The 25,761-nt window shown below is 40.6% G+C and overlaps 1 protein-coding gene across 13 annotated transcripts in view; it reads left to right on the top strand.

Annotated features, from left to right (window-relative positions):
- The window catches only part of CTNND2 (catenin delta 2), a 526,223-nt gene that overhangs the window by 81,441 nt on the left and 419,021 nt on the right, over window positions 1–25,761 (top strand). For 3 of the 13 annotated variants that reach the window (XM_072153027.1, XM_072153025.1, XM_072153032.1), the window contains exons 1-2: window positions 10,097–10,643; window positions 11,631–11,681. The gene's annotated coding sequence lies outside the window, so the exon portion shown is untranslated. Of the gene's footprint in view, window positions 1–10,088; window positions 10,644–11,630; window positions 11,682–25,761 lie in introns of those variants that run through there. The other 10 variants (XM_072153035.1, XM_072153029.1, XM_072153030.1 and 7 more) reach the window with 8 other exon arrangements.

The raw sequence follows: 25,761 nt of genomic DNA, 5'->3' as shown, positions 1-25,761 counted from the left end.
TCACCCTCTTTTCCTGTTTTTATTGGTTGCCTCAACTGGTCAAAGATATTTGGGATTTTGTGGATTCCTGCACTTCTTGTGCCCAAAATAAGCAGTCTCGTCTCAAACCTGCTGGTCTTCTTCAACCGTTGCCAATACCCAGCTGCGCCCGGGACTCACGTGGCTGTGGACTTTATCATGGACCTTCTGTCTTCCCCTGGTAATACCGTCATCTGGGTGGTAGCTGATCTGTCTTCTAAAATGTCCCATTTTGTTCCCCTGCCGTCTGTTCCACGTCTTGCCAGTTTTGTTATTCCTTCACATCTTCTGGCTTCATGGACTTCCTCAGCACATTGTTTCTGACTGGGGGATTCAGTTTGTTTCTAAATTCTGGTGATCTTTGTGCAGCCAGCTTCAAGTGAATTTGGACTTTTCTTCTGCCTACCATCCGCAATCCAATGGCCAAGTGGAAAGAGTTAACCAGACTCTGGGCTGCTATGTCCGCCATTTTGTCTCTGCCCATCAGGACGACTGGCCCACTCTGTTGCCGTGGGCGGAGTTTTGCTGGCTCTGCTCCATTTCTCATAATTTATGGACAGCGCCCACACCCTCCTCTTCCTCTACCTGTGTCCTCGGGTGTTCCTGCTGTGGAAGTGTTGGTCCAGGATATGAAGTCCATTTAGGAGCAGACTCATCTTTCCTTGCTACAGGCTTCTGCTTGAACCAACATCCAGGCCTACAAGAAACGCATCTTCTCTCCAGGTGACAAAGTCTGGTTACCTCCAGGTATGTTCGGCTAAAGATCCCTGTCTATAAATTTGGTCCACGTTTCCTGGTCCTTTAGGGGTGCTGAGGAGCATCAATCCTGTGGGCTATAAGCTGCACCTTCCTTCCACCATGCGCATCCCAAACTCCTTCCACGTATCTCTACTCAAGCCAGTCATCCTGAACCGCTTCTCCCAGCAAGTTCCTCCTCCTGCTCCTGAGGCCGACTCCACCAACTTCTTCGAAGTAAAAGAGGTCCTGGACATGAAGACGTGAGGGGTAAGCAGTTCTTCTTGGTTGACTGGAATGGGCTCGGGCCAGAGGAGAGATCTTGGAAGCCCGAGAAAAACATCTTGGACCGTGTTCTCCTACAGAGATCGCTTCAGACTAAGAAGAGGGGGAGGCCAAAGGAGAAGGGGTACTGTCACCCACGTCCCACGTCTGCGTCTCTGGTCGTGGGCTCACCCATGCCCCTCTCTGTGCCCTGGCTTCCTGTTACCCCGACTCACCACCTCCTAGGGCAGGCACTCGCCGGCTCCCTGAAATTTAAAGGGCCAGCACACCATTGATTGGTTGATTCCCAGAAATCCCTTATAATCCAGCCTCTCCCTGCACACCCTGCCGGATCTTTGTGCTGTATAGCCATTGAGAAAGCTTGTCCCTGATGCCCTCTGTTTCCTCTGCGGTTTCCTGTTGTGACCCCAGTTCCGTTATTGACTCTGATTCCGTGTTGCCTGCCCTGACCTACCACTACGTCCCAGACTCTGATCCTGTGCTGCCCGTCCTGACCTCCTGCCTGTCCCCAACTACGATTCTGCTATGATTCTCTGTACCTCGCCTTGGCCGCCACCGCGGACAAAGTCACACCTGTGGAACGACCTGGTGGTACCACGCTGCAACAAGTCCAACCTGCCTTGCGGCGGGCTCTGGTGAAAACCAGACCAGTGGTGGCGAACCTATGGCCCCGTTACCCCCTGAAGACGCCATCTCATGGCGAAACATGTCGGGGGGGCTGTTTGAATGTGTGCCAATTTTAGATTGAATGGTTTTCAAGGAAATGGATTAGATAGCTAGTAATGCCAGAAAACCGAGGCATTGAATAGTAGGAAGATTAGCAGCAATAGGAGTGTGAGTAAATTTGTGAGTGAATGAACAATTGAAAAACATCCAAGGGAGCGAACTCTGTGTGTTTGCAAATAGAAAGCCAGTACTTAGCGCTGACCCATTACGCATGGCTAAGACAATATCATTAACACTATGCACACCCAGCAAGTGACTGGGTGTGGACATACACTCCTAACAGTCCATACTCACCCTAATGCAAATGTGGTCAAGACTTGCTATAAAATCCAACATTGTGTAGCCCCTAACTACCCTAAAAGGGTGTAATTAGCACAGTGAACCTTTCCAAACCCACCTGTGTGCAACACAGAGAACTCTCCAATACCTACCTGTGGGTTCACAACTCCCTAACTTATACACAAAAAGGTAGTGCATCTCAATTCCTCACATTCCTCTCCTTGCTCAAAAGGAAAAATCAACATCTTCTCCCACCATCTTCTCCTATTTTTAATAACATTTTTTTTTGTCTCTACACACTGGGAAAATATTCCCCATGGTTTAAATGAACGATTAATAAAAGTTATATTTTAACAAAATCATTACCAATATTGGTCCAAGGACCTCCTTGTTTGCAGAAATGCAAAATTTGTAAATAGATAGTAATACTATAGGTCCAGACCACATGCGTGGCCCTAAGTATATCTAATCCCTTTGTTTGTAAGAACCTATGGCACGCATGCCAGAGAGGGCACGCAAAGACCTCTCTGTGGGCACGCGCACCATCTCCCCTGCCTTCTCTTTATTGATCAGTGAAGCTTCGGCCAGCAGGAAAAGCTGCTGATCGCCGAGAGCTCCAGCGATTTATCTCCTTTTAGGCTGTATCCTGAGCTCTGTGCTCGATAGTGCTGCCTTAGACACAGCAGCAGGTTAGTGCCCGCCCCTCCACTCCCTCCCCCTCCTCTCCTGCAGTGCGGAACAGGAGGAGAGTGAGGCAGAATGGCCACAGTTGCAGCTGAGTACAGGTAAGTTAAAGAGGGCAGGAGCTGCTCTGTATGGTTTTTAAAGGCACCAGCTGAGTGTTCAAAGTTGTACCTGTCAGGCAGCTTTGGGACACTGAACAACTATAGGTCCTTATTGTTTAGTGTCCCAAATTGCCCTGTATGACAGAGATCGATGGCCACGTATATACTGCCCTTGGCCCAGATCTCTTGTCTCTGTGCTATGCTGACAGGGACCCCAGGGTGCTCTACACTGCCCTCACTGACAGCAGGGCACAGGTGCCCAAAGCTCCGGACCAAGGGAAGTGTATATGTGTGGCAAAAGATGGCTGCCATATGTTGTGATTTAAACCAAAATCCACCTTGGCTGACAATATTTGTTCCATGAGCAGCTAAAGCATCATAGCCCCCCACCCATGCTCAGGACTACTGTCACTGTATTGGTGTAAGAGTGTAAGATTAATCAGGATATGGAGGTAATAATTATTATATAGCAGAAAATGATTCACTGTTTGGTAATATTCCTCACTGTATGGTGGAAGTGTCCCTCACTGCATGGAGGTAGTGTCCCTCACTGTATGGGGGTAGTGTTCCTCACTGTGTGGCGGTAGTGTCCCTCACTGTATGGCGGTAATGTCCCTCACTGTATGGAGGTAGTGTCCCTCACTGTATGGGGGTAGTGTCCCTCACTGTATGGGGGTAGTGTCCCTCACTGTATGGGGGTAGTGTTCCTCACTGTATGGGGGTAGTGTTCCTCACTGTGTGGCGGTAGTGTTCCTCACTGTTTGGCGGTAGTGTTCCTCACTGTGTGGTGGTAGTGTTCCTCACTATATTTGCTCCTGCCCAGTGATATAATTGGTGATGTTAGTCTTTCTGTAGAGCATTTTGGTATTTTATCCACTGAGGACATGTAGATTTGAAAAATGGGCCTGATTTTGTTTTAACTACTGTGAAACAATTAAAGGTTTAATAAATTTCTTTAAAGTTATTTTACACTCCTTGAGGGTTAAAGTTTCTAAAATGGGGTAATTAAAGGAGGTTTTCTCTCATTTAGGCCTCTCAAAGTCACATTATACTTATCTAGTCCCTCAAAACATAGATTTTGTCAATTTTCACAAAAATATGAAAAATCACTTGTATAGTTATAAGCCTCCTATCTTCCTACAAAAAGAATAAAATTAAAAATAGGGCCGTGTCAGGAAGGTGAAAAGTGGCTTCAGTGGTAAGTGGTTAGGGCGGCCTTAATTAACAAACTCTGCATAAGTGTCATTCTCTGACTATCTGGAGATCTAGGAGGCAGGAATGGAATGGAGCTGGCCAGCTGCATGGAGTGGGCAGAGAAAACAGACTGCAGGAGGTGGGTTGCCTTCCTGCATTGTACAAAAGAATAAAAGATGAATTTTCATTCTTGCTGCAGCCTAGAAATATGCTAAAAAGACCTCCAGGGACAGAATATTTTTTAATGATATTTTTATTAGCTTTTTTTTATCTTATGTTATTATTTTAAGTACTTACTCTAATCCATTTTTGGCAACTGCCCTGTTATTACCACCACTTTTCAGCTCTCTACCACTTTCTACCCCCATTTTACAGTGTGTGTTATAACTCAGGTCCCCATTGATTTCCGGTCAAGTCCGGATACACAATGGTCCTCATTTATCAAAAACAGTGCAAACTGTGCAGTTTGCTTGTACAGGGTGCAACAGATTCATGAATTGTGGTGCACATTCTTCATGAATCTGGCATACCCAGCACTGCTTTGACCAAGTTAACCAACTTTTTTTGGTGCACCTTTAACATAGAGCATGCAACACAATTCTGTCTGATACTGTACGCTAAAAAGGCAACACGTTCTGACTGTGCACCTCAACGGCCCTTTCAGTGCCAAATTTTGTGTCGTGGACACTTCATAAATACATGTGCAAACTCAGACAGAAAACTGGAGCAGGGGCTTTAATAAATGTGGGCCAATCTGTCAAAATTTGGGTTTCGTTAAGTTTGGACAAACTCCACTGAAAAGTTCTAACCCATAATCATTAGCTAAGATCGTAGCGTAGTAGCAGTAGTGGATTATAATATAGGCACAGGGCCGATTCTAGCCTTTTTGCTGCCTGAGGTGAAAATTTAAATGTCGCCCCCTACCAAGTGGCCTACCACTGAATCATTAAAAGTATATCTTTCAAAAGCATCTACAACCTGATGAGAATATGCTGACAACATTAATAACAATTGATAACATCCTCAGGCAGCATCACCGGCTCACTGCCACTATATATATTCGGAGTCAATCAGTCAGTCAGTGGCACAGACATTAGTGACATCTAGTACCTTACAGGACATGATCTACTTCATCAGGAAGAGAACTTCATTATGATTTTGGAGCTCCCCCACCAGTACATAGTATATACACCCCCTGCCAGTACATAGTGTATATACAGCCACCCTCGACAGTACATTGGATATACAGCCCCAACTCAATTACATAGTATATATAGCCCCCAGTAGACAGTATATTCAGCTCCACATTGTACATACAGTACATATTGTACATACAGTATATCGCCCTCTAGCACATAGTGTATATACGGCCCCATATTACAAAGTATAGAGACCCCCAGTAGATTATGTATACAGCCCCCCAAGTACATAGTGTATATATATGATCCAGCAGAGCTCCCTTTAAATAAAATCCAGCAGAGACCCCCCTTTATAAAGAATAGTCTAGCACCCTTGCTCGTCTTCTCCCCGCATCTTCCAGCATCTTCAAGTCAATACGGGCAGAGGCACATGAAGGTAGCGATGAGGCATTACAGGATTATAGAGAGAAAAATAAATCCTGTAAAAAGCAGATAAAGGCCGCAAAAATAGAGACTGAGAGAAATATTGCCAGGGAGAGCAAAAATAATCCCAAATTATTTTTCAAGTATATAAATGATAAAAAACTAAAAACAGAGAGTGTGGGTCCCCTTAGAAATAACATGGGGGTCATGGTGGAAGGAGATGAGGAAAGGGCCAATCTACTGAATGTCACCTTCTCAACTGTCTTTACCCAGGAAAATCCCCTGGTGGAAGACACAATGAGGAATAATGTTAATTCTTTTTATAATGTCAACAGTTTAACCCAGGAAGAGGTACAGCGCCGCCTCGCAACCACTAAGATAGATAAATCACCGGGGCCAGATGGCATACACCCCCGGGTTCTGCATGAATTATGTACGGTGATAGACAAACCGTTGTTTTTAATATTTGAAGATTCACTGAGGACTGGTTATGTTCCACAGGAATGGCGCATAGCAAATGTGGTACCAATATACAAAAAAGGATCAAATAGCGATCCTAGAAACTACAGACCCGTAAGTCTAACTGCTGTGGTGGGGAAAATATTTGAGGGGTTTATTAGAGATGCTATCCTGGAGTATCTCACTGTGCACAACCTTATAACCCAGCGTCAGCATGGGTTTATGAGAGATCGGTCCTGTCAGACTAATCTGATTGGTTTCTACGAGGAGGTAAGTTCAAGACTGGATCTGGGGGACGCTGTGGATGTTGTATATCTGGACTTTTCAAAGGCATTTGACACCGTGCCACATAAAAGGTTGGTATATAAAATGAGACTGCTGGGAATAGGAGAAAATCTGTGTATTTGGGTAAGTAATTGGCTTAAAGATAGAAAACAGAGGGTGGTCATTAATGGCACATTCTCAGATTGGGTTGATGTTACCAGTGGAGTGCCACAGGAGTCAGTATTGGGGCCACTTCTTTTTAATATTTTTATTAATGACCTTGTAGTGGGTTTACACAGTCAAGTTTCAATATTTGCAGATGATACTAAGCTGTGTAAAGTAATAAATACTGAGGTCGATAGTTTAGCATTACAGAGGGATTTGTGGAAGCTTGAGGGATGGGCAGAGAAATGGTTGATGAGGTTTAATGTAGATAAATGTAAAGTTATGCACTTGGGCCGTGGAAACAAAAAGTATAATTATGTTCTAAACGGTCAATTACTTAGTAAAACTGAAGCTGAAAAGGACTTGGGCGTATTGGTGGATGGTAAACTTAATTTTAGTGACCAGAGCCAGGCGGCTGCTGCTAAAGCAAATAAAATAATGGGATGTATCAAGAGAGGAATACACTCACCGGCCACTTTATTAGGTACACCTGTCCAACTGCTCGTTAACACTTAATTTCTAATCAGCCAATCACATGACGGCAACTCAGTGCATTTAGGCATGTAGACATGGTCAAGACAATTTCCTGCAGTTCAAACCGAGCATCAGTATGGGGAAGAAAGGTGATTTGAGTGCTTTTGAACGTGGCATGGTTTTTGGTGCCAGAAGGGCTGGTCTGAGTATTTCAGAAACTGCTGATCTACTGGGATTTTCACGCACAACCATCTCTAGGGTTTACAGAGAATGGTCCGAAAAAGAAAAAACATCCAGTGAGCGGCAGTTCTGTGGGTGGAAATGCCTTGTTGATGCCAGAGGTCAGAGGAGAATGGGCAGACTGGTTCGAGCTGATAGAAAGGCAACAGTGACTCAAATCGCCACCCGTTACAACCAAGGTAGGCAGAAGAGCATCTCTGAACGCACAGTATGTCGAACTTTGAGGCAGATGGGCTACAGCAGCAGAAGACCACACCGGGTGCCACTCCTTTCAGCTAAGAACAGGAAACTGAGGCTACAATTTGCACAAGCTCATCGAAATTGGACAGTAGAAGATTGGAAAAACGTTGCCTGGTCTGATGAGTCTCGGTTTCTGCTGCGACATTCAGATGGTAGGGTCAGAATTTGGCCTCAACAACATGAAAGCATGGATCCATCCTGCCTTGTATCAACGGTTCAGGCTGGTGGTGGTGGTGTCATGGTGTGGGGAATATTTTCTTGGCACTCTTTGGGCCCCTTGGTACCAATTGAGCATCGTTGCAACGCCACAGCCTACCTGAGTATTGTTGCTGACCATGTCCATCCCTTTATGACCACAATGTACCCAACATCTGATGGCTACTTTCAGCAGGTTAATGTGCCATGTCATAAAGCTGGAATCATCTCAGACTGGTTTCTTGAACATGACAATGAGTTCACTGTACTCAAATGGCCTCCACAGTCACCAGATCTCAATCCAATAGAGCATCTTTGGGATGTGGTGGAACGGGAGATTCGCATCATGGATGTGCAGCCGACAAATCTGCGGCAACTGTGTGATGCCATCATGTCAATATGGACCAAAATCTCTGAGGAATGCTTCCAGCACCTTGTTGAATCTAAGCCACGAAGAATTGAGGCAGTTCTGAAGGCAAAAGGGGGTCCAACCCGTTACTAGCATGGTGTACCTAATAAAGTGGCCGGTGAGTGTAGATTCTCATGATAAAGACATAGTTTTGCCCTTTTACAAATTCCTGGTCAGACCACACATGGAATATTGTGTACAGTTTTGGGCACCAGTGTATAAAAAGGATATAGTAGAGCTGGAACAGGTGCAGAGGAGAGCAACCAGGATTATTAGGGGAATGGGGGGACTAGAATACAATGACAGATTACAAAATTTGGGATTATTCAGTTTAGAAAAAAGACGACTGAGGGGAGACCTCATTACAATGTACAAATACCTGAACGGACAGTACAAGGATCTCTCCAAAGATCTTTTTATACCTCGGTCTGTGACCAGGACAAGGGGGCATCCTCTACGCCTAGAGGAGAGGCGATTTTACCATCACCATAGACAAAGGTTCTTTACTGTAAGAGCAGTGAGACTATGGAACTCTCTGCCGCAGGAGGTTGTTATGGCCGACTCTATGTACATGTTCAAGAGAGGCCTGGATGACTTTCTGGAGAGAAAAAATATCACGGGTTATGAGGATAAAACATTTATTTAATTCTTAAAGGTTGGACTTGATGGACTTGCGTCTCCTTCCAGCCTTATATACTATGATACTATGATGCACACACCAAGACGTAGCGTGTCCATGCGGGTAGAGAGCACAGACGTGCCTCTGCCAGCAGGTGCCGATGTAACTGATTTTTTTGTAGTACGAACTTGCCAGCATTTGGTAAATCTGGGGCACAGTGCGAATGAGCACTGGAACGCCCCCTTCAGTGCAGAAATTTGTGTCATGTGAAGAATAGTGCAGCTGCGACACAAATGTGGCGCTGACACTTCTGCACCAGGATTATTTTATTAAGTTCTGTACTCGCCTGCATTTATTGTTTAAAATATAAAGAAAATTCTTAGAAAAAAAAATTAAAATTAGTGTTTGAGTTTTAAGTCTTCTCTTTTCCTAGCAAAATAAAGACCCATTACAAATTATGCCAACATAAAGAAGTGATGTGATAAATGTTAGTCATTAAACTGCTGCAGACTAAGGGCTAAAGCATACAAACTTTCTCAGTATGTGAATCCCAGATCATGTGGTAGAGGGATTTCATGGAATGAACACTGTGCTGTGGAAAGAATTCCATAGTTAAATGATGCAAAGTGTGCCTGAAGCTTCTGGGGCAGCTCCTTGCACCATATGACTCTGGAGTCATGTATGCCACACCGTGTTTTGTCTGTGAACTCAGGCCACTATGTGGTCCAGGATTCACGGATAAAGCAGGTTTGTGTGAATGAGCTCTAACAATGGTCTGAATGAACCACAAAATAACAAAAATAACAAAAACAGAGTGGTACTTCTGAGTATGTAGAGCAAACCTTTATGTGGAGCCATTACTCTTGGGTGCAAGAGTGGAGTAGGGACTGTGCTCGATTCTGCATGTGGATCCACCCCGAGCTCATTAGTCTGGGTTCAGACTGATCACGGGTGCTAACTCTTTAAATATCGCTGGCAATGTGGCGCCATTTATCAATGCATTAACATGTTAGTGCTGGCAACGCTCGTTCTCCATTGATTTGAATGCGGCTTTGTTAGCAGCATTTATAGAGTCAACGCCTGATTGGTGCCAGCGCTGATTGTGGATGTTTTGGGGGATTTCTGGTACCTGAACTCATCACTACTTACTACTAGAAAACCTCTTTAATGGTTGCCCTGAAAGATATTATAGCTGTAATATGTTTGTACATATTCTGCATTCACATAAAAAATTTAAAAAAAACTCTCAACTGTAAGTCAAGTCAATTCTATTTTGTCAATTGAATACTGATTTACAACCCTCGGTACCCATTTCTACCCATCAGTGCCCCCTATGCAAGTTATATAATCAATGATGTAATGCCCTAAAGGTCGGACGTGTGTGTGCGGGGCCACATCTTGTGTATAACCTGTAGTTTGGGTAGCAAGGATGGATGAAGAATGCATTGACATGCAGATGAGGAGAGCAGTGTCATTCATTGTGGGTCTGGAGAAGGCACAGCATTCATCTTCCATGTCTCGCCCATAGCTTGTAGTTACTTGGCTCCTCCTACGTCCTTGCTCACAATCTAGAGAAAAGGGGCGTCGGTACGGCGTATCTTCACCAATTGAGAGAAGCAGCTTCTCCTCAGCAGCAGCAAGACACAAGGAGCATCTTATCACGTCTTCATCCCATGATACTGAAGGCAATAGAAGCGATACAAAACTCGGCGGCCCTGGAAGCGCAGTCTCTGTGGTCACCGCCTGGACATTTTAACGTACAACATCGTCTGATAGAGAGAGAAGGCGACATGGAAAGGCGTGTGTTGCTGTAAGGAGCCATCCTGAGGACGAGACGTGCAGCAGGAGGGAGGATGCTGCTTGTGCATCTCTGCAAGGTCAGGATCGCCCTGTGAGACTCGGCAGCCACATTCAGCGCCGGCATTAGCGGCAGTGGGGAGATTTTCTCTTGTCGCCTTTGTGCTTGCTGAAAAGAGAATCTTGTGCGGCCTTTGGTAAGTGCATTTTTCAATAATGTCTCGGTTGATCTTTGTCATCTGCTCCTGGGGCGGGTTTTGGCTTTCCATGTTATCACTGTAAAATAACCTAGTTGCAATGCGACCGATGTCTAGTGGAGCTCAGTGGTGAGTATTTGCACAGATCATGCAGCTATTGTCGTATGTGATATGAGCCTCATTACCATCAATGTCTTGCACACAGCAAGTAGTGGCTGGAATGATACAGAAACATTTGGTGAAAAATTGTGATAGTTTTCTATATTTTCGGCTATTTCTGGTGTGTGAAGATCGCCCCTCCCCCTTCTATTCAAAATGAAAATATTGGAGGTGCAAGAGAGGAGGGGATGGAGACACAACATGGATGCAGAGCAATGTAAAAAAAACCCAGCAAATCATAAAGGTGCTGTAAAAAAATAGGTCACTAGACCATAGTAATGTACTTGTAGAAAGTGAATTCTTGCATCCTCCTGCCATTTAAGAAAAAAACTACCTTTCATCATGGTTAATTGGAGGCAAAGGCCATTTTTCTTTGCAAGCATAAATGTGGTTTGTTCTGAGGCTCCCGTACTGTATCCGTGTGATCACCTTTCATCATTTTGCATCGATGATGCTGGATCACAATCAGCCATTGCTGCAGCCCTTCATCTTGTTTCTTGTTGTTTCACTAAGAAAGACTAAACTTCCGGTGCTTTTAGAAATCCAGCAGGTTGTGTTTGATGAGCCTAGAAAAAGTATTGGTTTTAAGTATACATTTGGCCATTATCACTCTGCAGCCCCATCAAAGAGATCCTGGTGAATTCATCAAATGTATCCATAGGCCTCAAGTCACTGGAACAAGCAAAATATGGCCCTTTTGGCTTCTGCCAGGTTGATTTACCTTGCTATACCTTTCTTTTCTGTATGGAATAATGCTGTAGAGCTGCAACTAGTACAGTAGCACCCAGTAAATAGTGTTCAGTTTACTGTCTGTTCTTTTTTTTACAGTGGGAGCCTACTGGCTAAGGATGCCACTGTCTACGTTAGCATCTGTCAAAGGTATGTGTGTAGGAATTCACTCAGCATACAGTATATTTCCAACAAAGCACAGTATGAAAATATCCTTATAACGTAGAACTATTTCAATCTTGCATCATTAGGACTGAAATTTTAAACAATGATGAAAAAGTGTAGGCCGTATATCTGGGGTGCACAACCTCTCAGCTTCAAGGGGCTGCACTAGTAACCAGAACCCACAGCACAAATGTCTCAGAAACCAATTACTGCATTTATATGCTAACCAATACAGACCACACAGCAGACTATTACAGAGCACAAACCTGTACGTCTGCTACGGGGGTCTACCGTATAGTAGACCCCCGGAGCAGACATACAGTAGTACAGACCCCCGGAGCAGATGTATAGTAGTGGAGTCCTTCAGAGCAGATGTATAATACTGGAGATCGCAGAGCAGAAATATGTTGGTGGAGATCTCCGGAGCAGACATATTCTAATAGAGACCTTCAGAGCAGGCAAAAATACTGGAGACCCCCAGAGCAGATAATAATAGTCCCCTAGTAGGCATATAATGTTTTATACCCCCAGTGCTGTCTACAATACAGGAGACATCCAGATCAGAAAAAAACACAAAGCAAATCCTCAGGCTCCACTTCTCCTTCTTGATGCACTGCTCAGGGCCCTGACCCTGGTTCTATATGCTGGTGTTAAGACCCAGGGCAGTGCAGGGTCCGGAGCAGAGAGGACCCAAACAGTGAGTACAGCTGACATGTCCTCATCGCTTGGGTCTTGTTGTGGGTCCTGATGCCGTCACATGCAGCCAACATCAGAAGCCAAAGTAGAACAGGAGATACCAAAGAGTGGTGCGCACTTGTGACATTTACTCACCGCTACCCGGTCTCCTGCACCTATCAATGATGGTGGTACTCATTGATTTCTGAAGGCAGCAGTGCGTGGTCTGCATATGTTATTATTTTTATATGGTCAGGATAGCATAAGAAATCCCCTACTGCCCACCCCACCTTTCCAATGTTTCCTGTGTCCCTTCATGATCCTATATTCTTTTCAGGTCTTAGCAATCATTTACTGTTGGATGGGAGAAATCCATCAAAATGTGTCTAGTCCATGGATATGGGCCTGTATGTTGGCCCAATCCCAAGAACTGTACAACTTGCAGCTCCACCACTGCATAAGGCAACATTCACACTACCGTTGCCTGCCTTGCTGTAGCACGGCGGGCACACCGCTGTGTCGGGAGAGGAGGAGCTCGTGAGGCCATTGCGATTTATGGGGGACGTATATACGTCAGCTGTATATACATCCCCCATGTGGTCATGTGAATGTAGCCTAACTGTTGCAGTGGCAGCACTGCAGTTCTGCTGGCAGATGGGAAGTCATTAATCAAAAAATATAGAAAAAATATAGTCAGCTCACCTGGACATAAGAAGACATGGGGCAACAATGTGGTGATTCGTGAGCACAGAAACTATGGCTCTGGAGTACACGAAACATGCAAAAACAAACTAATTCAGCTTCCAAAGTAACCCACGTAAGTATAAAAAGTTCAAATTTATTGAAGGAACTTCATTACAAAATATCACTAGAACATGAAACATCAAGAGACCAAAAATGTATATAGGGTAGTGAGGAGACCACTTAGTCTCCTACGCGTTTCAGAGAAACATCTCCTTAATCATGGCTAGTACGGAACATTAGCGGGAAGTTAATATTGAGGCCTCCCACAATCACATGATCAACCACACGTTGATTTCACATGTCAAGTGAGTGTTCCTGTATGATTGACATGTTTTCTTTTCTTCAACAATCTACAAAATCACAATTTAAAACACAAGGCAAGTACCATAAATATATTGTTGAAAAGTGTTCATCATGATATGGAATGGAAAAACAAACACTAATATTGGTAAATTACATCCTTTCTCTTATTGAGACCTTCCGGGACTCAAGTTCATAATGTAAAAATCCAGAAGGTTTCTCTGTTGAGTAGTGGTCTCCTCACTGTCTTGATGTTTCATGTTCTAGTGATATTTAGGTTTCTTCAATAAATTTGAACTTTTTATACTTGCATGGGTTTCGATGGAAGCTGGCTTTGTTTGTTTTTACATGGGAAGTCATTGCATTATATTTCAGACGTAGACAATTTTTTCACATGTGTTAAAAATGATAAAAACTGTTAAAACATGTGAATGAAAAACTGACACACTGAACAAATCTGAAAACTCATTGGAATCAGATGGAACTTGTTAGTTTTTCACTGATCACACTCTGATGAAGCTGTTCATTGCTCGTATGTAAGCGGCCAAAGTCTTTCTTTTCCATTTGTTAAGGAGCCCTTTAACCCCTTAACGCTGAAGCCACTTTTCACCTTCCTGACTCGGCCCATTTTTTAAAAATATGACATGTGTCTATTTAAATGGTTATAACTTTGGAATGCTTTAACATATCCAATTGATTTTGAGTTTTTTTGTGAAACATTGTACTTCATGTTGGTTGAGAAATTTAAGCTATATGTTTAGTATTTATTTATGAAATAAATGGAAATTTGTTGGAAATTTTGAAAAAAAACTAAGTTTTCCAAATTCAAAATTTTCTACTTTTTGAAAAGTTGGTTATATCACTAAAATAACTTGATAACTCACATTTTCCATATGTCTGCTTTAACTTGCCATCATTTTTCAAACATCTTTTCCTTTATTTAGGATGTTAGGAGGCTTATAAGTTTAGGTGCAATTTTTCAGATTTTCACGAAAATCATTAAAACCTACTTTTGGAGGGTCAATTTAATTAGAACTGACTTTTTATAAAGCCCACATGACAGAAAACCCCCACAAATGACACCATTTAGATACTACACCCCTCAAAATATTCAAAACAACCTTTGGGAATTTTGTTAACCCTATGAGCGTTTCATGAGGGTGAAAAATAAATGAAAGTGAAATTACAGAAATGTAATTTTATCTTACAATAGATTCATTGAACACTAAAATTTGCTACTTCACAATGGGTTAAAAAGGAAAATGCATTTTACAATGTTTAGCGCTATTCCTTTTGAGTATGCCAATACCCATTTTGTCACTGTACCCTGCTGTACGGGCACAGGGGGGCACTTGGTAGGGAAATAGCGTCGTTTTTGGAGGGCAAATATGGCTGAAAAAGTTTTCATGTGTCAGGATGCCCTAATGGTACCAAAACAGAGGAAAGCCCCAACAAAAGATACCATTTTGGAAAGTACACCTCTTGGTGCAGCAAGGTGTATTTTGTGTATTTGCCCCAACAGGTGTTTGATTCAATTGGGTCCTAAAAAGGAAAATTTTCTCAAAAAAGTCACTTTTACCCCAAATTTTTGTAAGCCACAAGGGATAAAAGATAAACAACCCCCATAAATGTGTAAAACTATTTCTCCTCAGAGGGGAAAGAAGGGCTTTGGCCTTTTAGAAGCCAGATTTGACAGACATCCTTCACATTTGTCAGGATGCATTTGGAGAGCCCTAGTGGTACCAAAACAGAGGGGAACCCCAACAAGTGTCACCATTTTGGAAAATGTGCATCCTTTGGAGAATTTAGCAAGGTGTAATATGTGTATTTGCCCCTACAGGTGTTTGCTTCAATTAGGTCCCTTAAAAGGAAAAAGATGAAAATTTTCCCCAAAAAGTCACTTTTAAGGCTAATTTTTGTATCCCATAAGGCAATAAAGATGAAACAACCCCAAAAATGTGTACTAGCATTTCTCCCGAGCGAGATATGGTACAAAAGCGCTGGCCGTATACATTGTACAGATGATGCTGTACAACTCTTACGAGCTGTTCCAATGTGCAGGTCCTACCGTATCATTTCTCCATTTTCAAAAGGAAACTAATATTTGGACAAAAAGGACAGGCCCCCAGTACCTCTGTTTTAGTTGGTCCCTTGGTATATTCCACCTCCTTATATGCAATACATTCACAATTCACGCCCAACCTGTTGTGAATTCATTTCGGTAAAATGAATAATTGTAACAACTGTTAGGTCACATTGTTCCCTATACCCCTTGATTATTTTGCGGGATGTAGTTTGCAAACCAGGGGCACTTGTGGGTTTTATGTTTTTTTATTTAGGTTTTCTATTTCTAAATCCTAAGTCTCTGAATTTGTTAGCAGATCCTTTATAATTCTCCAAGTTCTTTATTTATTATTATTATTTATTATTATTTATTTATATAAGTGCTTTATCATTCCGGAGCCCTCTCGCTAGCATTTAGGATCACATGTAGGGTCTTTCTCGCATCAGGAAATTTTGCTTCCTAATCAGAGAGCTGACATTTACAGTGGCAAAAACTGGGCATCACATAAGGGGCATCACATAATGGGCACCACATAATGGGTGCCACATAACGGGCGCCACATAATGGGCCCTGAACTTTCCAGAAATAATTGCAATTTCCATCTTGGACTCCATTGCACATCATATCTGAAAAGCAACTACCGTATATTCCGGCGTATAAGACGACCTGGTGTATAAGACGACCCCCCTACTTTCCTGTTAAAATATAGAGTTTAAGATATATTCGCCGTATAAGACTACCCCTTTTCCAACGCATACAAAACACCGGTAAAATTTAAAAAAAAAAACAGATTTGAATTTAACATTGTCCTTTTTTTAATTTAAATTCTTATGACATGCAGGTATATAGCAGGAAAACTGTCGCTCATAAACATAAGGCATACAACAACAACATTACCATCGTCCATTTTACTGTAAATGTTACCATACTGTACCTTAAATTTTTATTTTATTAAATATTCCATGCCATGTACTCAGAAGCGGGAAAAAAATTCCAAATGCAATGAAAATGGTGAAAAAACGCATTTGCGCCATTTTCTTGTGGGCTTGGATATTACGTCTTTCACTGAGCGCCCCAAATGACATGTCTACTTTATTCTTTGGGTCGGTATGATTAAGGGGATACCAAATTTGTATAGGTTTTATAATGTTTTCTTACATTTACAAAAATGAAAACCACCTGTACAAAAATTATTTTTTTGATTTTGCCAACTGGCGCTAATAACTTTTTTATACTTTTGTGTACGGAGCTGTGGATGGAGTCATTTTTTGAGAAATTTGATAATATTTTCAATGATATCATTTTTAGGACTGTACGACCTTTTGATCACTTTTTATAGATTTTTTTATATTTTTCAAAATGACAAAAAAGTGCCATTTTTGACTTTGGGCGCTATTTTCCGTTACGGGGTTAAACACATTGAAAAACCGTTATCATATTTTGATAGATCGGGCATTTTCGGACGCGTCGATACCTGATGTGTTTATGATTTTTACTGTTTATTTATATTTATGTCAGTTCTAGGGAAAGGGGGTTGATTTGAAATTTTAGTTTTTTTTATTATATTTATTATTATTTCTCCGATCGCGGGTGTTAACCACTGACATGCCGCGGTCGCGCTGAACGCGGCGTGCCAGGGGCAATTCAGAAGAATCAGACCCCCCCGCAGCGCTTACCGGGGGGGTCCGCTGCTCCGATCGCAGCCCCTGGGACTGGCGGTGCCCGGGGCTGCGCGATCCTCCTCCGGCTGCCGGGTCCTGCCTTCTGACAGGACCCAGCTGTAACACACTGAGCATGCGTAATACAATACATCTGTATTACACTGTGTAATGTGAAGAAGAGCTTGAACAAGTGATCAGTGGATCACTTGTTCAAGCTAACCTATAAAAGTTAATAAAAATGTTAAAAACATTTCATAAAATAATTTTTTAATAAAAATAATTAATTAAATAAAGTTAAAGTCCCCTAAACACAAATATTCCCTATACACATGCAATAAAGTGAAAAAAACACAAAATCGCCAAAAAACCCCACATAGGAAGAGATTGGGTATCAAATTTTGTGGAGCGTTTTGGTATTTTATCCACTGGGAATTTGTACATTTTTTGAAAAACATTAATTTAGCCAAAAAAATTTTACTTTCAAAATTGAATCCGATTTTGTTTTAACCCCTGTAAAACAATTAAAGGGTTAACAAACTTCATAAAAGTTGTTTCACGTACGTTGAGGGGCATAGTTTCTATAATGGGGTAATTTATGGGGTTTACTTTTATTTAGGTCTCTCAAAGTGATTTGAAACCTGAGCAGGTCCCTCAATAGCAGAATTTTGCGTTTTTTATGAAAATGTGAAAAATCGCACCTAACGTTCAAAGGCCCATAACATCCTACAAAAATAAGAGTATGCATAAAAAAACATGTCCACATAAATAAGACATTCGGTGAATGTTAGTTATTACGTTTTTTTGCGGTTATGACTATGTATGGAAAAAGTAGAACATTTTGAAGTTCAAAAATCTAAAATTTTTCAAAATTTTCACCAAATATCTGATTTTCATCCTATATGCTTTACCCAAAGTACATAAGGAAGTCTTTCCCCCTCCCATGCGCCCTATTATATCTGGAATTGGTTCCCTAACAGAACAACTTGGCAAATGGCTGGACAACATGCTACAGCCCCTTGTACTACGTATTCCTGGGTATATCAAAGATAGTCGAGAGGTTCTAAATAGCATGTCTAATTTTTATTGGGATAGCAATTTATGTTGGGTTACATGTGACGTGTCATCCTTATATACTGTGATACCGCATGATTTAGCCATCCTAGCGATAGCTCATCATTTAAACAAATACAGTAATTACTCTAAGGCAGTGGTGGCGAACCTATGGCACGGGTGCCAGAGGTGGCACTCAGAGCCCTTTCTGTGGGCACTCAAGCCAATCGCTCCAATTTCACCAAACAGGACCAAATCCACCAAATCTTCATGCAGTCCCAAGCAACTTAAGGGATGCTGCTGTCAGCGCTATTTTAAAGCTACAATTCATTGGCTGTTTGAAACAGTGGGAAAAGTGAGAAGGTATTGACAGAACTGCATTGTCTTTAGAGGTCATCCTGCTGACCCACCATTCTTCCTGGAGAGAAACTACAATGATGGTCTGATTTTATCTGCCCACCCTTTTTCAACTGTATTGGTGGCCTTAGGAGAGCCAATACAATTCAATGATGTAGAAGAACTGGTAGCAATGTTACTGGTTAGCAGTTACTGCTTGAAATGCCATGTTGGCACTTCCTGGTAAATAAGTGGATTTTGGTTGTAGTTTGGGCACTTATTCTCTAAAAGGTTCGCCATCACTGCTCTAAGGTATTACAAGAATTTATTTTGGATGTGTTGAGATTTTTATTAACTCATAACTTTTTTTCATTTGACAAAGAGTTTTTCTTACAGGTACAAGTGTGTCCTATGGGGGCTAAATTTTTGCCCTCATTGGCTAACTTATATATGGCGTGGTGGGAGGAGCATTATATTTTCTCAGACAATAATCCTTTTGTCAACTCCATAAAATGGTATGGAAGATATATAGACGATTGCATTCTTGTCTGGTCTGATGATACATGTAACATCTCAAAGTTCATCAGTTATATCAACACCAATGCTCTAAATTTGAATTTTACACATTACTTCAATACCACAACCATACATTTTTTGGACATAACTTTAACAGGTCATACTCTATCTCATTCTGTGTCAACAAGCTTATATAGAAAACCTACATTGGGGAATACCACCCTTCATGCTAAATCTTGTCATCCTAGGCACACCATTAGAAATTTACCAGTAGGAGAATATATTAGAGCACACCGCTCCTGTTCTACAAATGACACATTTGTTTCTGAAACTCAAATCATGGATAATCGTTTGAAACATAGAGGTTACAACACACACACCTTAGAACGTGCTAAAAGAATAGTGGCCACTAAACCCCGGACCGAATATCTCTCTTCCCGACACATGTCCAAAAAGCATAATAATGAAAGTAGACTCACTTTCAGTACCTCCTATAGCGAGGATTTTTCTCATACAAACCATCATACAAAACAATTTGCCTATCTTATACCAGGATTCTAAAGTTAAACAGATTCTATCCGGTGGTGTACAATAAGTTGCCAAGCGTGCTACCACCATTGGCAACATTGTTTCACCCAATATGTTCACGAGTGTGAACACCTCTAACACAGAAACCAACACTTGGTTATATTTAAAAGGCAATTTCAAATGTGGCCAAAACAGATGCACTATTTGTAAATTTATGAAAAAATCTACTACCTTTCAGAGCTACACCACTTCTCACTTGACACTATTTAACATTAACAAATATGTTAACTGCGATAGCCATCATGTGGTGCATCTCATTAGTTGCACATCGTGCCAACTACAATATGTCGGATGTACAGTCAGAAAATTTAAAATTCGATTACAAGAACATGTTAACGATGTTCACAAAACATGTTCCCGAAATACATCTAATGTAGCAAGACATTTTAAAACTGTACATTCGGGTTCTCTCACACATATGTCGGCAATAATTATTGAGAAAGTTTCGCTACCAAAAAGGGGAGGTGACTGGCGAAAAGCCCTACTCACGAGAGAGGCCTTTTGGACACTTACCTTAAATACCAGCCACCCCCATGGTTTAAATCTACGATCCGACCTTATGCATTTTTACTAAGTCCATATCTATATTCATATATTTATGTTTTGGACAATTTTTCTTCTTTTTCATTATTTATCATATTCTTTCCAATACCTGTGTTTTTCCCCTTTCTGAAGTGCGTTACGTCATTTCCTTGTTTCCTCCTTGGGCGTTCCCTTTGTTTTTTAAATGCCTCCTTTTTCCACATGCACACACGCCAGTATGACTAAGGATTAACTTCCGAAACGCGTCATGGCTTCCCCCTCTCCCATGTGCACATGTTTTTTTAACCTTATGGATTAAAAGTTAGTTTTTATGCTCCCTTTTTTCTTTTGATTTTTCTCTATTTTCACTTTTTTGACCTACATTTTTTGGATCTTCGCTGGAGTTTTTCCACGTTTGGTTTACAAGATTTTTCTGTCTTCAAAAGTCATCTTATACGCCGGAATATACGGTATATGTTCAAAATGCTCATTTCACCACATATTACACCTTGCTTAATTCCCCAAGGGGTGTACATTCAACACTTAGCGTAATTTTTCGGGTTTTCCTCTGTTTTGGTACCACTAGGGCTTTCCAAATGTATCCTGACACATGTGAAGGATTTCTGTCAAATTTGGCTTCTAAAAGACAAACATCCCTCTTTTCCTCTACTGTGCGCCCATAAAGCATTTTATATGCACATGTGGGGTACTTCTATAAAAGTGACATTTATAGTAAAATTTTCACCTTTTTAATTTTAAGGGCCTAATTGGATCATTCACCTGGTGGGGCAAATACATATATTACACATTGCGAAATTCTCTAAGGGGTGTGTGTTCAAAAATTAGGGTTACTTTTCGGATTCTTATCTGTTTTATACCGATAGGGTTCTCCAAATGCATGTAAAACATTTCTTTCAAATTTGGCTTCTAAAAGCCAAATATCCCTCTTTCCTTCTACTGTGAGCCCATACAACATTTTATATACACATGTGGGGTACTTCTACACTCGAGAGAAATAGGTTTACACATTTTGGGGGGTTATTACATTTTTTTATCCCTTGTGGCTATAAAAAAATAGGGGTAAAATAATCTTTATAGAAAAATGTTCACCTTTTTCCTTTTTAGGTCCTAATTAAATCAAACACCTTTACGTACAAATACACATATTACACCTTGCTTAATTCTCTAAGGGGTGTGCTTTCCAATATGGTGACAGTTGTCGGGGTTCCCCTTTGTTTTGGTACCACTATGGCTCTTTCAATGCATCCTGACACATGTATAGGATGTCTGTCAAATTTGGCTTCTAAAAGGCCAACACCCTTCTGAGCTTCACTGTGTACCCATACAACATTTTATTTGCATGTGTGAAAATAATTTTCCATAGGGAAATTATTGCCAAGTCTTGCTCTTATTCACCCTAGCGATGCCCATTGTGACGAATATTGCTGCTATTGGCTGGACCAAATCGACCAGCTAATAGCGGCAAACATGCACAGAGGGGGGGCAGCAAAACCCCTCTGGACCGCAAGGCAAAATTAGTGGCTGTCAGGAACAGCTGCCACCCTGCCCCGATCACTGTGTTTGAACCGTGTTGCCAAGTCACTACCCGCCACACCGTTCTATGACAACGCGCGTCGGGAATAGGCTATACAATCTATAGGAATAGGCTATACAAATAAGGGCTCGAGATGCACTGTAAAAAAAACTTGATTTTAGTGGGTTTTTAGCTTATTAAAGCAATTTTATTAATGTGTGGAGGAAAATAAAATCATCAATTCTTGTTTTGGATTTTTAGCATTTTTTTTGTGGGGGGGTGTTCACTGTAGCATAACAATAATATATTATCTTTATTCTACGGATCACTATGATTATGGTGATACCTCATTTATATAGTTTTATTTATATTTGTCCAATTTAATTGAAGGAAAACTAGAATAGAAAAAATTGCATTTGTTTTAGTATCACCATTTTTACAGCGGTATAACTGTAGTACTTTTTGGTTGAGGGAGCCGGTTGTGAGCTTATTTTTTGCGTGACAAGTTGTTCTTTTCAGTGGTATCATTTTGGTACTTGTAATTTTTGTGGATCACTTTCTAGAACATTTTTTTTTTTTTGTAAAGAAATTTCATAAAAAAATATTTGGCGAGGTTTGGGAGAAATCAGCCTGAAAACTTTGAAAATTTATAATTTTTAGAATTTTTTTTTACCAAATTTCAGTTTTTTTCATAACTAAACACTAAAAATATCATCATTTTTTTAATTTATTTGAAGTACAATGTGTGATGAGAAAACAACCTCAAAATACCCTGCATATGTTAAAGCGTTACTTAACCCCTTACTAACATTTGACATAGTATTACGTCCTGGGCGTCTGACACTGGCTGCCGAACGGCAAAATTATGAAAAAACACCACATATTTGGTATCGCTGCGTCCATACCAAGTTGTACAATAAATCACTAACATTAACCAACCTGCTCGGAGAACGCCGTAAAAACAAAACCCAAAAGATGTACAATTTTTATAAAAACCCTTCACAAAAATGTTCCAATAAGTGTTTAAAAAAAAGTTATGTGCGCCAAAATGATACCACTTAAAAGGATAACTCTGAAAATATGGCGATACGAAAGTAATTGAGATTTTCCCTATATTATTTTTTCTTCATTAAATTGTAGAAATATATAAAATTATATAAATGAGCTATCACTGTTATCATATTGATCTACAGAATAAAGTTGATATAGTATTTTTATGGTATGGTGTACGACCCCCAAAAAATACAAAAAGAAAGGAGTCCAAAATTGAAGATTTTCTTTTCTTCCATACATTCAAGTGTTTATAAAATTTCATCAATAAGCTAATGACCAACTAAAATCAAGCATTTGTACAGTGCATCTCATGTAGCAGAAAATAAGCCCTTATATGTCCAAATTGCCAAAAAAATTGCCAAAAGATTGTGTAGCCAATAAATAGTGACAATACATAATCTCCTCTGAATGGCGCAGCTTCCCTTCGATGCCCTGGCATGTGCCCATACAGCAGTTTACCACCACATATGGGATATTGTTATACTCGGGGGAGATGGGGTATCAAACTTTGTGGAGCGTTTGATACTGTGAATGTGTAAATTTTTGTTACAAACACATTCATTTAGCCAAAAAAAATATTGAAATTTCAAAATTGCACATGATTTTGTTTTAACCCCTGTAAAACAATTAAAGGGTTAACAGACTTCATAAAAGTTGTTTTACATACGTTAAGTTTTTTTATAATGGGGTAATTTATGGGGTTTTACTTTTATTTCGGCCTCTCAAAGTGAATTGAAATCTGAGCAGGTCCCTCAATAGCTAATTTTGCGTTTTTTATGAAAATGTGAAAAATCACGCATAACATCCCCATAAGATGCTCAGAAAATGAGAGGATGCGTAAAAACCAAGTCAACATAAACCAGACATTCGGTTAATGTTAGTTATCAAGTATTTTTGCTGTCATGTGTTGAAAAAGTAGAACATTTTAAATTTCGAAAATCAAGAAATTTTCCAAATTTACACCAAATATCTGGGGCTTTTTTTCAATTAAACGCAAAACATACCAGCTAAATTTTTCAACTAACATGAAGTATAAAGTGTCACGAGAAAACAATTTCAAAATCACTTTGATACGTTGAAGCGTTCCGAAGTTATAACCACTTATTGTGACACAGGACAGATTTGAAAAAATGGGCCGTGGCAGGAAGGTGAAAATAGGCTCTTATAAACTCTTAACTATCCGTTCTACCTGCGCGTAGCTACCCGAGCTTAAAGAGGACCTTTCACAACCTCACACATTTGGAAATGAACATGCCGCTCTGTTACACAATTCAGGAGCACTTTGAATTTTCTTTCTAACCCCCACGGTTGCAGAGATATAATTCAGAGTATCTGACCAATATAATCTGTTTGGTCAGAGAGGAGGGGCTGGAGCTGGAGGCGTGTGTTACGCTAATATTCTCTCATGCTGTCCAATCAGTGGCAGGCAATGTCAGGGAAGCTACTATGAACACCTGTGAGTTATAATTTTTATTTTTTTTTGTTCATCTAAAGGCTATGCTCCCACACATTCCACTAATATATGTTCTGTTGACATTGTGTTTACAATTGTGCCGCGTTTACGCTTACATGGCATTTGTGTTGTGTTCACGCGTACATTTAAGTTTGCATCGCGTTTGCTCACATTTACGCTTATGCAGCGTTTGCATTGCATTGGAGTCGTGATTACAACTCAAATGCAGATGCTGTGTAGGCGTAAATGCAGCGCAAACACCATGTGAGTGTAAATGCAAACAGGACTTAAGTGTAAGCGCGAGGAAACGTGATGAAAAACACAACATAAGTGTACGCGTAAATATGACGCAAGCATTATGTAAGCGTTAACGCGGTGCAAATGCAAACTCCACGTAATGGTATGTGGAAATGAAATGCAAAAGGCACAAAAGCGTAAATGCGACACGAACACCACATAAGCATAATTGTAAATGCAACATAAACATCACGTAAGCTGCGTATGCTTAGCGCTGCGTATGTTTGGCGCAAATGGCGGGTAAGCATGCGTAAATGCAAGTCTAAATACAGAATAACTGCAAACACCAAATATGCAGTGTTCACATTTATGTTGCGTTGCATCGTGTTTACGCTTACGTGGCATTTGTGTTTACGTCCTATTTACGCTTACATAATGTTTGCATCGAGTTTGTGTTTACATCCAATTTAATTTAATGTCGTGCTTGCATTTTTAGTTGCGTTTACACTTACATTTAACCTCTTAAGGAGGCATCCATTTTGTAGCTTAAGGTGAGACGCAGAAGGGAAGGAGCGCCCTGCAGCTGCCAGGATTTTAGTTTTCTCATTGGCTCTTTCTGTAGGCTATAAATTGTAGCATTTTATTGGAGCCACGTGATGGCATTTTTCTGCGTGATGAGATGCTTTTTCCAGTGTTACCATTTTGGGGTTGGTATCCTCTATTGTTGAAAATTTAGGAACTTTTTTTTTGAGGGCAGGAGTTAAAAAGCATCAATTCTGTACTGGATTTTTTTACTTTTTTTTTTTTATATGTGTCACGGTATAGATTAATAATCATGTTGTCTTTATTCTATGGGTCAATACAATAATAGGGATTCCATACTTGAATATATTTTCTTATGTTTTACTAAATTTGCTAAATTAAACTGTAATGTGGGGAAAAATCTATCATTTTTGCATCACCATCTTCCAAGTCGTATAACATTTTTACTTTTTGGCCACGGAGCTGGTTGATGGCTTGTTTCTTGTGGGACATGTTATACTTTGCAACAGTATCATTCTGAAGTACATATGTTTTTTAATCACTTAACGGCGTTAATTGTGCGGGTTCAATAATTATTTACTTTTATTCTACGGGTATGTAGGGTTTTCTGTACTGATTTATACTTTTTTGCGCATTATATGTTAATGGGGCTTCTGGGCATTGATTTATTTTTTTAATGAATAACATTTTTTTTTACACTTTTTGATTACTTCAACCATGGGACATGAGTCATCTGATTGCTTGTTCATGATAATACTCTGTAATACTGATGTATTGCAGGGTATTTA

The sequence above is a fragment of the Engystomops pustulosus genome, chromosome 5, assembly GCF_040894005.1.
Source record: "Engystomops pustulosus chromosome 5, aEngPut4.maternal, whole genome shotgun sequence".
NCBI lineage: Eukaryota > Metazoa > Chordata > Amphibia > Anura > Leptodactylidae > Engystomops > Engystomops pustulosus.
This window is presented reverse-complemented; position numbering and strand designations above follow the sequence as displayed.